This window comes from Idiotropiscis lumnitzeri, chromosome 6 (genome assembly GCF_059441095.1).
Source record: "Idiotropiscis lumnitzeri isolate Australia: NSW breed Sydney's pygmy pipehorse chromosome 6, RoL_Ilum_1.0, whole genome shotgun sequence".
NCBI lineage: Eukaryota > Metazoa > Chordata > Actinopteri > Syngnathiformes > Syngnathidae > Idiotropiscis > Idiotropiscis lumnitzeri.
In genome coordinates, this window is record NC_142396.1 from 13,924,030 (window position 1) to 13,938,716 (window position 14,687).

The following is a 14,687-nucleotide window of genomic DNA, read 5'->3' on the forward strand; positions in this document are numbered from 1 at the left end:
TACTGAAAGTTTTGAGTCCTCCTTCCTCTGTCCCTTTTCCTGTATTTAACACGGTACAAATTATTTTAATAACAATAATAATAATTCCCTTTATTAGTCCCACAATGGGGAAATTCAAGATTCGAACCCAGGCCTCCTGGGTAGACTGGGTCCTGAACGCGGCGCCTTAGACCACTCGGCCATCCTGGCAGCCAAATTTAGCATGCAGAGAGCCATCACCTGTAGTACAATCTGAAGTTTTATTGTCAATGTAGTCATATATTCTGTAAAAGACGAGCTTTTGCATGAGGTTTGTCCACTCAAGTATTGAGACTTTTGGAAATGACACCAATGGGAACTGATAACGGTCACAGTTTACATCTGTTTGGCTCTCTGAGGTCCCCTGCTGGGAAAACTCCATGTCACATTCGTTTTAACACGTACTGTAGGTGGGGAGTCTGGGTACTCACTCACGCACTTTTCAAAGCGTATATGATTGGTTAATGATGTGAATGTGTCACAGAGTGATGCTTAAGAGCAGATGTAGGGAAAACAGAGAGAACGCCTCCAGCCTTTTGCAATGCTATTATGTTGGTGGACTGACTGTCAGACATTATTAGCCCAGTCTGTACTGGCCAGACATTGACCAAACCCTGAGGCATGTGTCCAGCGTTGTCATACTTTGGTCTGCATACAGCCAGCCTTCTCTGGAAACCAGATATTTTTATTTATTGATATACTTAGGGATACATTTTTAAGGAAAGTGTTGAATCAAGACTTTGATGCTTCAAAATGAAGGCCGTCACAATTCACTGTCAACGAGCCATGAGGAAAACCAGGGCCACACAACGAGCAAGCTATTGCAGAGTAGAGAGAAACTATAAAGCGGGAATGCAAACAGACGATAACACATCCCTACATGCAGTCAGTCAACCAGTTTAACCAGCTGGTGTGCCTGTCAGGAAGGCTGAGATGCATCACCAAAGCAGGCGGTGGGAGGAGGGGGCATCTTGGGCAATGAGACAGCAGGATGCACTGTTGAGATGGCGCAGGCGGTCAAGTCAGCCGGATGGAATTTATATGCTTGCAAAAGCAGGTCGCTAAACTGAGGCCTTGATCGCTTTGCACGATGAAAGTGTGCGCGACACATTTAAACACATTTGACGAAACCGCTAAGAAATCTTCAAACGGCAAATGAACAAAAAAAGCATTTTATGTTACTGCATCCATATATCCAATTCTAGTGCTTTAGAGAGCTTAAGGACGAGATCAAGTAGAGATCAGGAGAGAGTCGCGGCAGTCAGGTTTAGTACAAAGGCTCTTGGTTGTGTGGTAACAGAATGTCACACGTTCGCCAGTTTATTGTCACAGTGACATATGCCAGGCTGACTAAGAGTGCTGCATGTAGGCTAATGGTGAGTTATTTATATACTGGCAGGCACTGATTTAATCCTCCCGTACATTGGACGCAACATTAGTGCAACTAAACAAGCAAATGAGATGCAATATACATAAACTGTATCAAAAAAGATACTTTTCCTTCAAGATAAAACCATTGAGTTGAGTCCAAGTTTGCACATTTGTGCCTTATATTGTACATCCACATTAAAATTGAATTGGAATAGATACATTTATTGTTCACCGATATTTAGCTATCAATTGGTTGATGCCACATCCTGCCAAATAATTTTGTGGATTTCCACTGGATAGTTTTTCATGCTGACAGGAAACATTTTTATGCTGTAAATGCATTATTTACAAAGGGTGCGTAAAAAAAAAACACCAGAATGTGTGCCGTGTTTGTTAAAGGAATATTTCATATGGAATTTTTACCACACAGCTTTGATATTGAACAAGAAAAAAACTGTCAAACTCTTTAAATCCTCAGTAGCACTCTAGGGAGGGGGAAAAAAACATTGATCGAAGCTTTGCCTAGCTGTCATTGTTAGTTCAAATGGTTTGAAGTCTTAAAGGATCAATTGATCTAGCAAGTTTTCAAAGTATACAACTTGGAAACATAAATATATTGAAATACAGGTGTTCAGGGTTCTTTAATGTCCAGTATGTGAACATATTTTCCAAGTACTCTGTACTTGGACAATGTTACTCATTTTAATAACTTGGCTAACTGCACAGTAGCTCTAGTGAATGATATGCTGGCAAGTTCAACCACAATTTATGAAATGAATCCTGTTCTCTGATGAGAATCAAAGTGAACATTGTTTTGCATTGCATTTTTGCGCCACAACAGTTTCAGTGAATCAAGATCTCATTCCATCGTAATGTTGCATACAGTGAGTGCATGCAGAGTGGCAAGGTATGCCAGCAATTACACAAACACACGCGTGTCCTTCAGCACGTCCTTTGGGAGAGGTGCAACCTCTGCCTTTTTTCCTTCAGACTCCTGTCCCTCTGCCTGCTGTGCCTTCACACATACACTGCTGCATTCTTCCCTGACAAGAATTAGAAATATCATCACGTAGTGAAACAACAACAGGATTATTATGGCTTTATGAGAGAATTGGAACAACCAGGCGCTTTCCTCGCAGCCTGATCAGAAGACTGTCTGTCTGCTTGAGGCAAATAGTATGTTTAAGAATGTGAACATTTGCTCAGTTGATCAGAGTTACAAGCAGAAACATTTTCAACGAAATCAGAGAGATTCTTAAAAACTGTTTCCGTAGCAATGTGAAAGAATAAAATGATTTGTCTTGAAAAACATCAGTCAGACTGACAGATAAATCATGTGGCCCAGAAACGGCGCCATGTCGTCATTTGAAGGCATATAGTTAATCACCGCTCAATGATAGCACCCTCAAGATATGCAGAGATTGTTTTCTATAAGGCCCATCATGCCAAACAATGAGAGCACAATCAGCATTTATTATGCTGTCGTCGTTGGAAGGAAAATAATGATATTCTTTGTCAGGTAGACCTATTTGAAGATTCAATTATTCTGAGCAAAATTACATTTTATCTGAGGCTGTTGTGGCCTCAATCCAAGAGACAGTTATGATGCTGTGACAGTAAATTCAAACAAAATTCAAATTGGAATCTGTTGTGTCTATTTTATTAAATCCCAGCAATTCGTTAGGGTTTAAATTATTTTTTTGTTAACTTTGTGTTGTTCGCATCGTGACAGCTACTATGCCACGTTATCATTTTAATATTGTTTAATATTTTAATCAGATAACCATGTCTCTTTCACTTTTTTTTTGTTTTAGCTACCCTCTTACCTTTTTTCCTTCTCTATTGAAGTACTGTGATGATGATCTTGTGACCTTAATTTCCCTGAGGGGACCTAATAGTGAGGACAAGCGAAGTGGATTGATGGATCATTCTCCCATTAAACTGAAAACAATAGAACTATGAAACGGTTTTTATTTTATTGAAAGCAACACCGTGTGAATATATAATAATGTTAAAATCAAAATGGAATTTACAAATAATTAAAATGGATTGCACAACATTAATGAATATACACTTCAAATTGTTGTTTAACACAGGTCATCACACCGGTGATTTCAAAGCATTCTTAGAGGCGTGCATGCATATTTATGCAGCATGTTTGTAACATAGATTTGTGCACACAGGCCATATGAAGTAGAACATTGACTCACTCACTTTTAATGTACAGAATATGATTTGATTTTGTCTTTTTCCCAATTGGTTTTCTAAGTGATTGTAAACCAGATTTTTTTTCTGTCTTGGCTTACTTTGACAAGAGAAGAACATCTTCACAATTTACACATATTTGTGTTGTGGGTGAGGAGCCTTGCACAGTCTAAGTTACATGCACCTACTTTTGTGCGAGAGCTCTACTAGCAGCGCCTCATCATGAATTATGAACTCGAGCTAAACATTCACTGTTCCAAAAGGTGGGAAATCAAAACACACTGAAGACTGGGGACTTTTCTGTCTCTTTTGTGTTTATCTCCCTTTTCTTCGCTTCAGTGTGTGAGCAGCGGAGGGAGCTTCTGGATGAATTCCAAAAGGACACAGTGCGAAATGAGCACAGCTTTGACCTCACACACCCCGAGCACAGCCACTGAGATCACTTCTCCCAGACACACTGGGCAGCATTGGCTGGTGGAAAAGAAACAGGACCAATGGGGATTCAAGTGGCGGGAAAAGGAGAGGGCGGAAGGGGGGAGGGGGGTTGAGACAGCAAACAGGGAAGGCGGGGGGGAGTGGTGCGTCAACTCCATGATGTACTTTAACCGGCCCTTTGCCTAAAACTGCTTGGGAAATCTTAGTAACAAACACTTTCTGTCAGCAGAGTAAAAATGTGACCAGTCCTCGAGGGAGGTTACTTGTACTAAGCAGTTTCTGTTGAACATTCCAGATGCAAAAGAGTGTGCCTTCAAACTGAAAATTAGTCACAAGGTTGTTTCTTTCTTTGGGTTGGGGATTCATTGATTGGGTGGCTAAGAGAGGGCCACTCTTTCCTTTCTTTTACTAAGCATACATGGATACACAAGAGCACACCCACCTCACAGACATCGCTGCTCACAGCTGCATCCCTGAGGCCTTTGCCATCTCCAGCCCAAACACACACTCGCATCGGCCACATTCCACAGTCCTCGCGGGCCCCGAGGGCAGCTTTGCAGCTGGGCATCCAGTGGGTTGCCGCTGCTGTTACTGCCTGCTTCCATCCCTGTCGCTTGACCCTTCCTCTCTCCCTCCTGCATCATTATTGTGCACACCTCAAAGCAGGACACATCATTCTCACTGACTGCTTAAAGAGTCTGATGTTACATTACAGACATTTTTTTCTGCTTCCACTGAAATATTATTTCAAAAGAACAGTTTAAAATTCTCAATAAAGTTGGATTATTATTATGCCGCTTGTAGGATATGATAGATTTGTTGGTTAGAGTCAATATTACTTCAGGCTTTTTTTATATAATCCAGACAATGGTTCTTTTTTCTGGGATTTTACTGAAACACTGGCTGAAATGGTTGAACAGGTCAAATTCTCAGGAAGCCAGAAGAATTTTTCAGAAAAATATACGTAAAGCATTTGACGGCATGGAACTTCATTTTTTCATGTGTTGTTGTCCCACATTTTTTATTGGTGAGGGAACCTTTTTTCAAAACAATGTGTCCTTATTCAAAATTCTTTTCCACAATACACGAATTAGGGCTCAGGAACCATGAACGCTGAGATTGATACGTGCATCCTAGAGAGAATTGTCAACTGAAAAAACGCTGAACACAAAGAAAGAACCAGTGATATATTTCAACATTTGCATGTCATCGTGTGTGCAGATGCCTGTGTATTAGAGTTCATTCATGCACGTCTGTAAATAGTGATGGCTACATTTCATCATTTCAGCAAATGCCAAGCCTGTCTAACTGCATACGTCTCGGACCATTTCCATATCTGTAAATAGAGACAGCCCGTGTCCCATTAAAGAATCTCCTCCATTGTGCCAAGAGAGCCCACGCAACACAAACATGTCCACGAATGTGCACATTGCATCTCTGCTGAGCTGACATGGACAACTAAATTTATCAAGTGCAGCGGGAAATGGTAGAAATGGGAAACGTGTTTGCAAATGGACGCACGTTGTTGTGGACAAACACACCCCGACACACACACACACACACACCCACGCACACACACAAACAGTGCGCAAAGTGCACTGCTCTTCTGAAATAGACCTGTGACACAAAAACCTCAGCGGCATGCAAGCTTATATCTCAGCAGATCCCCTGAAATGAAGCACAACCCCCAAAGAGCTGCCTGGTGCTCGCAGTGCCACATTCAATTAGTTCCACAAAGAGAGTCTTCCTCCACCAAAAAGGAAGATGGGAACTCATTACTGAATTCCTCTCTAGTATCTGCTTTGAAATATAGATCAGGAGGCTATGTTGGACTGTTGGGACCCTGGATGTACCGTCAAGATGAGCTCCGTCACATAGATTAGACTCTTCTCAGGTTTATCAACTGAAACCGCTGACACTATATCCCACCATTAGCGCCCCTTCCTGTTGTTTGCTTTCTTCCAGCTTTCTCCCTCTCCTAAACAGGCCCCCCAAGACATACTCTACCTCTTAGCACTAAAACCCACAAATGGGAAAATACCAAAACAAACAACTGGATGAAATGAAAGCAGGATAGGTAAAGTGTGAATATAATATCACTCAATGGCATCCAAGTACTGTAAGAACAAGTCACAGAGGTGGTTTTATATATCGCGGAGTAATTTATTGGTATGAGAGTTGGGTTACTTTTTATGGCAATATAGTGATTCAATTAAAGTAGTGACCTAAAATAAACGTGTTTTAAACTCAAATACCCACTTGCATGATGTAGTTCCTGAAAGAGTGGCCAGGGGTGATGAGTTACTCAACAGTAAGTTTCTATTTTTACAAATCATTTCCAAAGGGTGGCTTTAGACACGCTTGTCCATTGATGGGCTGACATGGAATTATTAGCTTCCTGTCACAATAGGATTTGAATGTGTAGCTTTCTATTCTCGATACATTTTCATTTGATTTTTGTTCTCCATATATACAAAAAAATGGGTAAAAATGTAAGAACGCTGACACACATTTGTTTTATGTTTTATTAAAGGAGGAAGGACAAAAGGGTACAAACTGTCCAGCTGCTTGAAGTCACGCTATTGCACAGAGCTAATGCCACATTGGTTACACACCTTGGAAATGCAAATCGAATCAGAGTGTATCGTATGGAACCTGTGCTCACCGGGAACAAACAAAACTCTACCCCTCAGCTCAGACAATAGCAAGAGTAGGAGGCACCACTTACCATTTTTTTTCCCCTGAAGAAAAAAAAGGTGGCATATTTATTCAACAGTTAGGGTTAGCTGATGCAGAGCCACGATTTATTTGATATAAATTGTCACTGGGAGTCATGCAATAGTCATTGAGTCATTAAATATCTTGAAATCTCAACGGAAGGGTGGAGGGGTAGCGAGTTTAGCGTCTTTATGTGAAGGCGCTGCGGTCAAACAGTCAAGGTGAATCCATCCTCTTATCTGATTGCGGAAGAATCAAAAAGCTGTCACAATACAAGCTGAATGAGTTAATGATTTCCCTTCAGAAGCAACCACAACATACCCGCTATCTGTTTATCCTTTGACTGATCTCATCATTATCTACACACAGACATCCATACTGATGTGCCACAAGTGTCCAAAATATTGCTCAGGCTGAGTGTCGGAGCTGGGCTTAATGCTGTGTTACATTTCATGTCTTGTTAACTAGATCCGAGAAAATGAGCCATGAGCCACAAGACGCAGAAGTGTCAGACAGAGGCTAAAGGTTCATTTGCCACATCACGAGTGGAGATTGACAAGCAATGGTGGAAATAGGGCGTGGCTGTCATAGCAATAAGAGGAAAGTCTTGATACTCACTGATTTGCTCATTACTGTATGCAAATCCAAACAATCACAGGAAATGCCTGGGTCTTGGCACAACCTAATTGCTACAAAAATAAGCAAGGGGGGCTTCCTTTGAGCACAAAAGCAAATTAAACATTAGCTCTGAGTTTTCTTTTTTTTTTACCCTCCGCAACCAAGGGATGTTATAATTACCCAGAAAAAAAGCACATCAGCACTTTGCACACTGCATGACCCACTCTCAGGGCCTGACAGAGGAAAACAAATGTTTTTCATATTCTTGGAGCAAAGCGTGTGTGTCGGTGGACAAAAAGGGATGGGGGGCAGTGAAGGGCATGGAGAAGGATGCGAGCAGAGAGCAGGGGCTGGGGGAGGACAGAGATGGAGAGACAAGCAGGGGGGTAATGTGGCAGGGAAAGGTGGAGAATGCTAGCCATACTAAACACTTCATGCTGGTAGCAAGACATCAAAATGTACACCCACTATTAGCATATCGACCCCACCGCTCCTATCTGCCCTTTCTCCCTCATTTTTTTTTTTTAGCAGAAATGACGCATTGGGCAAGAGAAACACAATCCAAGGAAAAGAAATGAGAACAATTACCAAAGGGTTATGTCTGCATGCACTTCATTAATGTGGGCCGGTGCAACGGAGCATGACGCAGGCGAAACAAACAAGGCTGCGGTGCGACACTTGCAGCCTGATGAGACGTCCTTGGGTCTGCGCTTCTCTGGGGGAGCGAGAAAGAGACCCTGAGCCAGTCTGGAGGGCTGACAACAGCCTTTGAGTGATGTGACGCGACCTGGATGACTGCTGGGCTGGATGCTTGATCTATGTCTGAGAGCGGTCGCATGCTGGACACAGTCTAACCTAAATGTTCATTCAAAGGGCCCGTCTCCCTGCAGCCAGAGCCTGTCTCTATCCGTCTACCCGCTTCTTTCCATTTTGTCTGTCTTCCTGCTGGGCGATGTGAGCTTTTGTGAATATGTCTGGCTGTTTGTAGGTCAGATAAGTCTGCCTTGTAGCACACTGCATGGCTGTGTGAACACATACGAGTCACTGGCCATGTCCTGGAAATCTAATCACGCAGCACAGTTGAATGTTTGTGTTTGTCCACACAGATGAGAATACAGCTGTGCAAACAGCCGCTAATGTCGACACAGTCTGATGAAAATTTTGTCGGAAATCATACAAAAATATGAAGTATTAAATATGTATAGGTTAGAGCGGGACTACTTTGATCCGAGAAAGTCACTGCACCTGCACTTGCAACAATGGAGAATTCTTCCACAACACACCCCTTAATCATTTAAAAGGTAAAGGCTATATATTTAATGTAAAAAGAATGTTTAGCTACTATTACCATTTTACATTAAAAACAAAGTGGCAACTCAAGTTACAAACTTCATCCTCCCATGAATCCATTTATAACTCGAAATGTTCGATAATAGCAAAAACCTTTCCCATTGAAATGAATGGAAATGCAATTATTGTTATGTATTATGTTACAACCCTCAAATTATATTATATTTACATTTTATGATACCTAAATATGTATTTTCAAATTTTAAAAGGTGTGTGGTTGAAAATAAATACAGTCCAATCTAAAAATATTTATTATGCAGAAATAAAACACTAAACAAAGGTGTTTATTGTGTTTAAACTTTATGTGAGGAGGAGAGAAGGACAGCTCCTCCATTGGTTTATAAGTTTTCTAATAATATCTCCGTACCCACATTTCATAATTTGCAAAATAAATACGCTCTATCACATGAACGTTTTTTTATATAATCGTAGGCCTCGTAATTGCTAATTATATAACAAGGATGGGGTGGCATGCTGGTTAATTGGTTAGACCGTCAGCCACACAGTTCAGAGGTGCAGAGTTCGATCCCGGGCTCCGGCCTTCCTGCATAAGTTTTCCAGGTTCCTCATACATTTCAAAAACATGCATGGTAGGTTGATTGAACACTCTAAATTTCCCCTAGCTATGAGTGTGTGCGCGAGTGGTTGTTTGTCTACGTGTGCCCTGCGAATGGCAGGCAACCAGTTCAGAGTGTACCTCCCTACTGCCTGAAGATTGCTGGGATAGGCTCCAGCACTTCCGCGACCCTTGTGAGGAGAAGGATGTCTCTTGCTTGCACCTGTGCTAAAGGGGACAGTAGTGTGCATGCTTCAAAATGTATCCGCTTCGAACTTGCGTTTTATTAACTCACCACTAAATGACACTAAATTCTACACACTGTTCTTTTAAAAAAAAAAATTGTTAAAAATTTTTTCCCCCTTATTTACTTCAATAAGCATCAATTATAACACAGGATTTCGCTATTCGCCAGTATTGGGCATCCATTGTGCTCTATTCTGACTGTCACATGGTGGGACTCAATCAACCAATGAAATGACTGCAAAATGTCAATTACTATAACAAAAAATGTTCAATTTAGAGTGAAATTTAGTTTTGAAATCCCAGGTTGCTGGTTGTCATGAGTCACTTCAAGACGACACTTCTACTACAGGTCATAAAAGCTACGTTCTCATACTAGCACAGTGTACATTTCATTTTATTTATCTATATTCCACACATTCATATTCATGTAATAGGACGTGTTGTACTCTGAACGCCGACCCCACACAAGCCGTGTAAATAAAACAGTAACGGTGCACAGGTCCACAAGGAATTGCTCATTTTGGTGAAAGCAGCACTGTAGCGCAAGAGCAGTGACGTGAGTTAACAAAAAACAGCAGCTGCCTCAACCAACCTATGAGAGAGATTACAACAAAAGGACATACTGAATGGGTAAAGGGACACAGTGCAGTGCTAGCGACAATATAATTGAGGGAGAATAAATTAAATCACATTGTTCAAGTTGTATAAAATACGATATTGCTTGACTGAAGCCCAAACTTCAAGGGATTTCTCCAGCCAAAAGACTCAAGAGCAGCAAGTAAAACAGCTCACCACCAAGACCAAGCATGAAGATGAGAGCATTTGTAAGTTGCTTTGGCAATCCAAGATGTACAAAAGTCAGTACATTTAGTAGACGTGCAACTGAGTTGGTACGAGAATGTTGTAGCAGGTGAGTGCTGCGACTCTTCATCAGTAGGCGTAAACTGTCCCATAGACAAGCTGGAACTTAGAGCGGATATAAAAGCTTATGTGGCTGTTATATCGTCCCTGCCTGCCCTCCACCGTTAGGCTCCCCTGTTCCGGTTGAAAATAAAGATAGCAAATACTTTGACCAGGTCCTGTCCAGGCACCAGTCCAGTCACTGCTCATTTCCCCTTTCTCGACTGCCGCGGTTATTCAACATTTCTAATAGAGACCTCACTTATTTGTTTTGTGCTGGAAGCATAAATAATCAGTAGCAGGACATGACTCGTAATATTGAATTTTTCAAGTCAATGTTCTAAGGGCTAAATATTGCTGCCGAGTGTAACATTTTGTTCAATTGGCCTCCTGCTGCCCTCATCGGTGACTCTTCCTTGTGCGGGCTTGTGCAGATGAAGTGAGGAGACAAGCATGACTGGACTGCTTTCTTTCCTCAGTGGAAAGGCATCTCAACAGGGCCCACTATTGACCACATCAACCATGAAGGGGGAGCGGGCCAATGTAATACAGAGCAGGGGACCATTTTAGGCCACTTAACTATAATCAGTAAATGCACCTCGGCCGCAATTAGTGCGGGGCCACCCTGCAAGCACTCGCTTTGCTCGCAGCTCTGTCTGTGTTTTATTGTGCTCCACGGCAACCCTGGAATGCAAATAGCACTTGTCATATTCCGATTTAACAATAGTGCTGTCCTCGCTTTGTGATGGTTTCAATCTTTTTATAACTGCCCCACGTGGTTCAAATGAGAATCTATGATGATGTTTAATAGAAGAATTCCACCTGTGTAATTATTATTATTATTATTATTATTATTATCCATCCATTATCTGTGCCGCTTGTCCTCAAGGGTCGCGGCGAGTGCTGGATCCTATCCCAGCTGTCTTCGGGCAGTGGGCGGTGTCGACCCTGGACTGGTTGCCAGCCAATCGCGGAATTATTTTTATTTTTATTTTTATTAAAAATATAAAACCACAGGTAGATTCTGAATCAGCAGAAAGATTTAATCTTGAAAAGTTTCCTTACACCTCTGATTGAAAGTTGTTTTTTTTAATTTGTTGACCAGCGTAATCATCCTGCCTTCATGAAGGACAACAGACATCAGAGAATAATTACTGTTTACAGATTGGAATCAGAGGATTTGGATACTTTTAAGTTAAACAATGGCAGTAAAATATGACTCACATATTAAAAGTTATTAATGAATTTGTCAATCGATTGGTTGCTTAATTTTGACGCCTCTAGTTTCCATGTTCTCATTGTGCTTGTGTGTGTTTTGCATGTTAGGTTAGCGGAACACTATAAATGACATGTACTGCTTGTGAGTATGTTACTTATGTGTCAACCTGTGATTGAGAATGATCAAGTCAGTTGAGATAGGATCCAGGTTCCCTGTTGTGTAGAAAAGCATTCATCCCCATTGAAATTCTCAGCAGTTATGGCGGTCAGAGTAGAGAGACAGAAATGGAGGCATAGAAGGAAAGACAGCCTCGATATTGAAAGGATGGGATGTAAAAAATAAATAAGCAAAGTGGCAAAAAAGAGGACTGAGGTATGGGGTCACTAATGAAAGTTCTTTGCTGCTCTCTTTAGTTCCCGGAGCAGTGCAGAACATGAGGCCAGGGACGGTGCATATACTCAACGGACCATTTCTCCCCCTCTTTCCCTCACAAACATTCACAGAAAGCGAAGGTGCACTCTTGCAAATCACATTTCAATGTGGGACGCCTTATCTGAAGCTTCATTGTCACCATGGCGCCAGTTTCAACATGGCTACTTTGGGATTTTTATGCTTCTCCAGCCACTGTATAGGTGTTATATCAAGAACTTGCCATAAATATTGAACCAAGATAGGAGGTGAGAACAAGCCTCATAAAAAGCTCGCATTTCTACAATTTCCAACAAGTTCAGGGCATGATAAGAATGAAATTTGAGGTCAATTCTGGAAGTGAAAAGAAGTGAACATTTCTGCATAGAAGGAAAGACTCAAAGCAAATGACATTTTACTTTTTTTTTTTCTACCTGCCAGGGTTTGAGGAACCCACAATGTACACAGCTGGTAAGTGCTGATGAATACCAATTTGGGTATCTTTGTGTAACTGAGAGCTTCAGTTGAACCACAGGCTCCTGCAGAACAAAGGACAGAGGAAGCCAGGGAGGAGCAGTTTGTGATTGGTTATGAAAGAAGAGCAAGAGAGGTGAGGAGAGCGGCATTATGACGGGCGGTGGGGGCCGAACGCACGCCATCTGGGCCCACCTGGGCAAACAATAACCTCGGAGAGACCAGAGTGTAGCCCAAGTGCACAAGTGTGACTGGCGGCTGGCGGCCACATTTCAACATCACCACTCCAGTTCTGGTGTTGCAACTTTAACAGTCGTGAAACGCTGGTTGCCGTAGCAACAGTTACCAACAGTTTCATTTGAAAACTTGCATGAAGTGATTCAAGTGCAACATTCCTTTAATTGGGTATCAACTAATTGCAGAAAAACAAGATACAGTTTATGAAGCATTCGCAAGGCCACCGGTGATGAATACAAATATTAGAATTTTAAATTCCATAACTCGTCAAAGAAGCGTGCCGGATGCCTCTTTATGAATAACATTCACAACACTTCGAAGCAAACTTCAGTTCACAGATGTAAAATCTGACTGCGTGCATATAGACCAAGGCTAGTGTGTGGAACGTTACCGCGTTTTCAAGGATGAGGTAAGATGTGTTCATGCCAATATGGCACAGCGGGATGACCTGTTCTCTGCGTTCAACGACTGAGGCAAACCTGGCGCCATAATAAATGATTTCATCCAATATGCTGGAGCTTCTGCAGCATTTGTGCAAGTGCATTTGTGTGAATGGGTCGATTAAGCAGGCCAATTATGGTCTGTGGACGGGAATACTGAAGTTGTGCTTAGTTGTACAGGACCATGAAGCTTTTACGCTTTCTCTGTGGAATTTCTTCTTTGTGTTCATGTTGTGGGTCTACTGTGGGTTGAGATATAGATTAATGCTCACTGGTGCCACTGAGTTTGCCATAACAAGCTGAACTCAACAGATGATATGACACCCACATAATAAAACACTGAGATTAGTGCTCCAAAGTCAATAACCTGAAAAAGGGACTGTACATTACTTTACTTTTTTCTGTCTTCAAATGTTGATTTTAGCAATAAAAGAGGAATTTTCCCTCATGTCTGCTGCTTGGCTGCTGCTCTGAAGTGGTTATTTCAAAAGGAACAAATCTGCTCACCATAAAACACACTTGCCCTAATCAGAATACTAACCTGTTAAATATTTAACCAGAATCCAACACAAGAGTAATTATATTTCCAAACAAATTACATCTCAAGCCGAAACCAACTAAGTCCCATACATCTCAGTGATACGTTCTCTGTCACCTGGAGCTATTAGTCATTTTCAATTATTTATCAAGCCAACGCAAGATAGGATTTGCTTCGGAATGGTTCTTCACCAACACCATCCTGACAGCCTGTCCTATTCCAGAAAAGCAATTTATATGAAAAGCTACTCTGGCATGAGAACACATGTTTGCAGTTCACAGGGTGTAAAAAAAAAAAAAATAAACAAAAAAAAAATAAAAAATCAAAATCAAAATAAAAGGCTATGCTTACGCTAGCCTACATCCTTATGATAGATGGATTTTGCTTTGTTTTATTGCCATCTTGACTACAAATAAAAACTATTACAGCACAATGTGTCCTCGTGCTTCAACGCTGAGTGCCATTATTGTCAGAAACATTTTCTGGCTTGATGAGTGTTGCTGAAAATAGCCCACACTGTATAAGAGCAGAGCCTCATTCAATTCTACCACTGACTATGGAAGGAGCAACGTTTTTAGAGAGCGTGACAACAGCCACCTTGAAACTGAGCCATGGGCTGTACATCAGCTTCTATCAAATGAACATACGGTATTTAAAAGCACTAGAGAGACGGGACTCCGAAAGCAACCATTGGAGGGAAAGCAAGTTATTGTCATGGGGAAAGAAGGACAGACACCAAACAGACAGCAATGTATGGGAGGAGGTTACCAAAGCTTCAATTTGCCTGATGCATTTTAGCCCAAAAGGTGTGCGTGTCCATGTTGCTGTGCAGTAAAGCGTTGGTGGTGTAGGGGTACATGCTGCTGCCTTTTGTGAAGACGGCCCGGGTCAGTTCTGGGCCACTGATGGACCTGAATAAGGATGAGGGTGGGATTGCGTCAGGAAGGGCAGCCA

General features: G+C 41.6%; 1 protein-coding gene across 4 annotated transcripts in view; it reads right to left on the reverse strand.

Annotated features, from left to right (window-relative positions):
* The window catches only part of hipk2 (homeodomain interacting protein kinase 2), a 70,401-nt gene that overhangs the window by 29,153 nt on the left and 26,561 nt on the right, over positions 1-14,687 (reverse strand). The window lies entirely within an intron of this gene.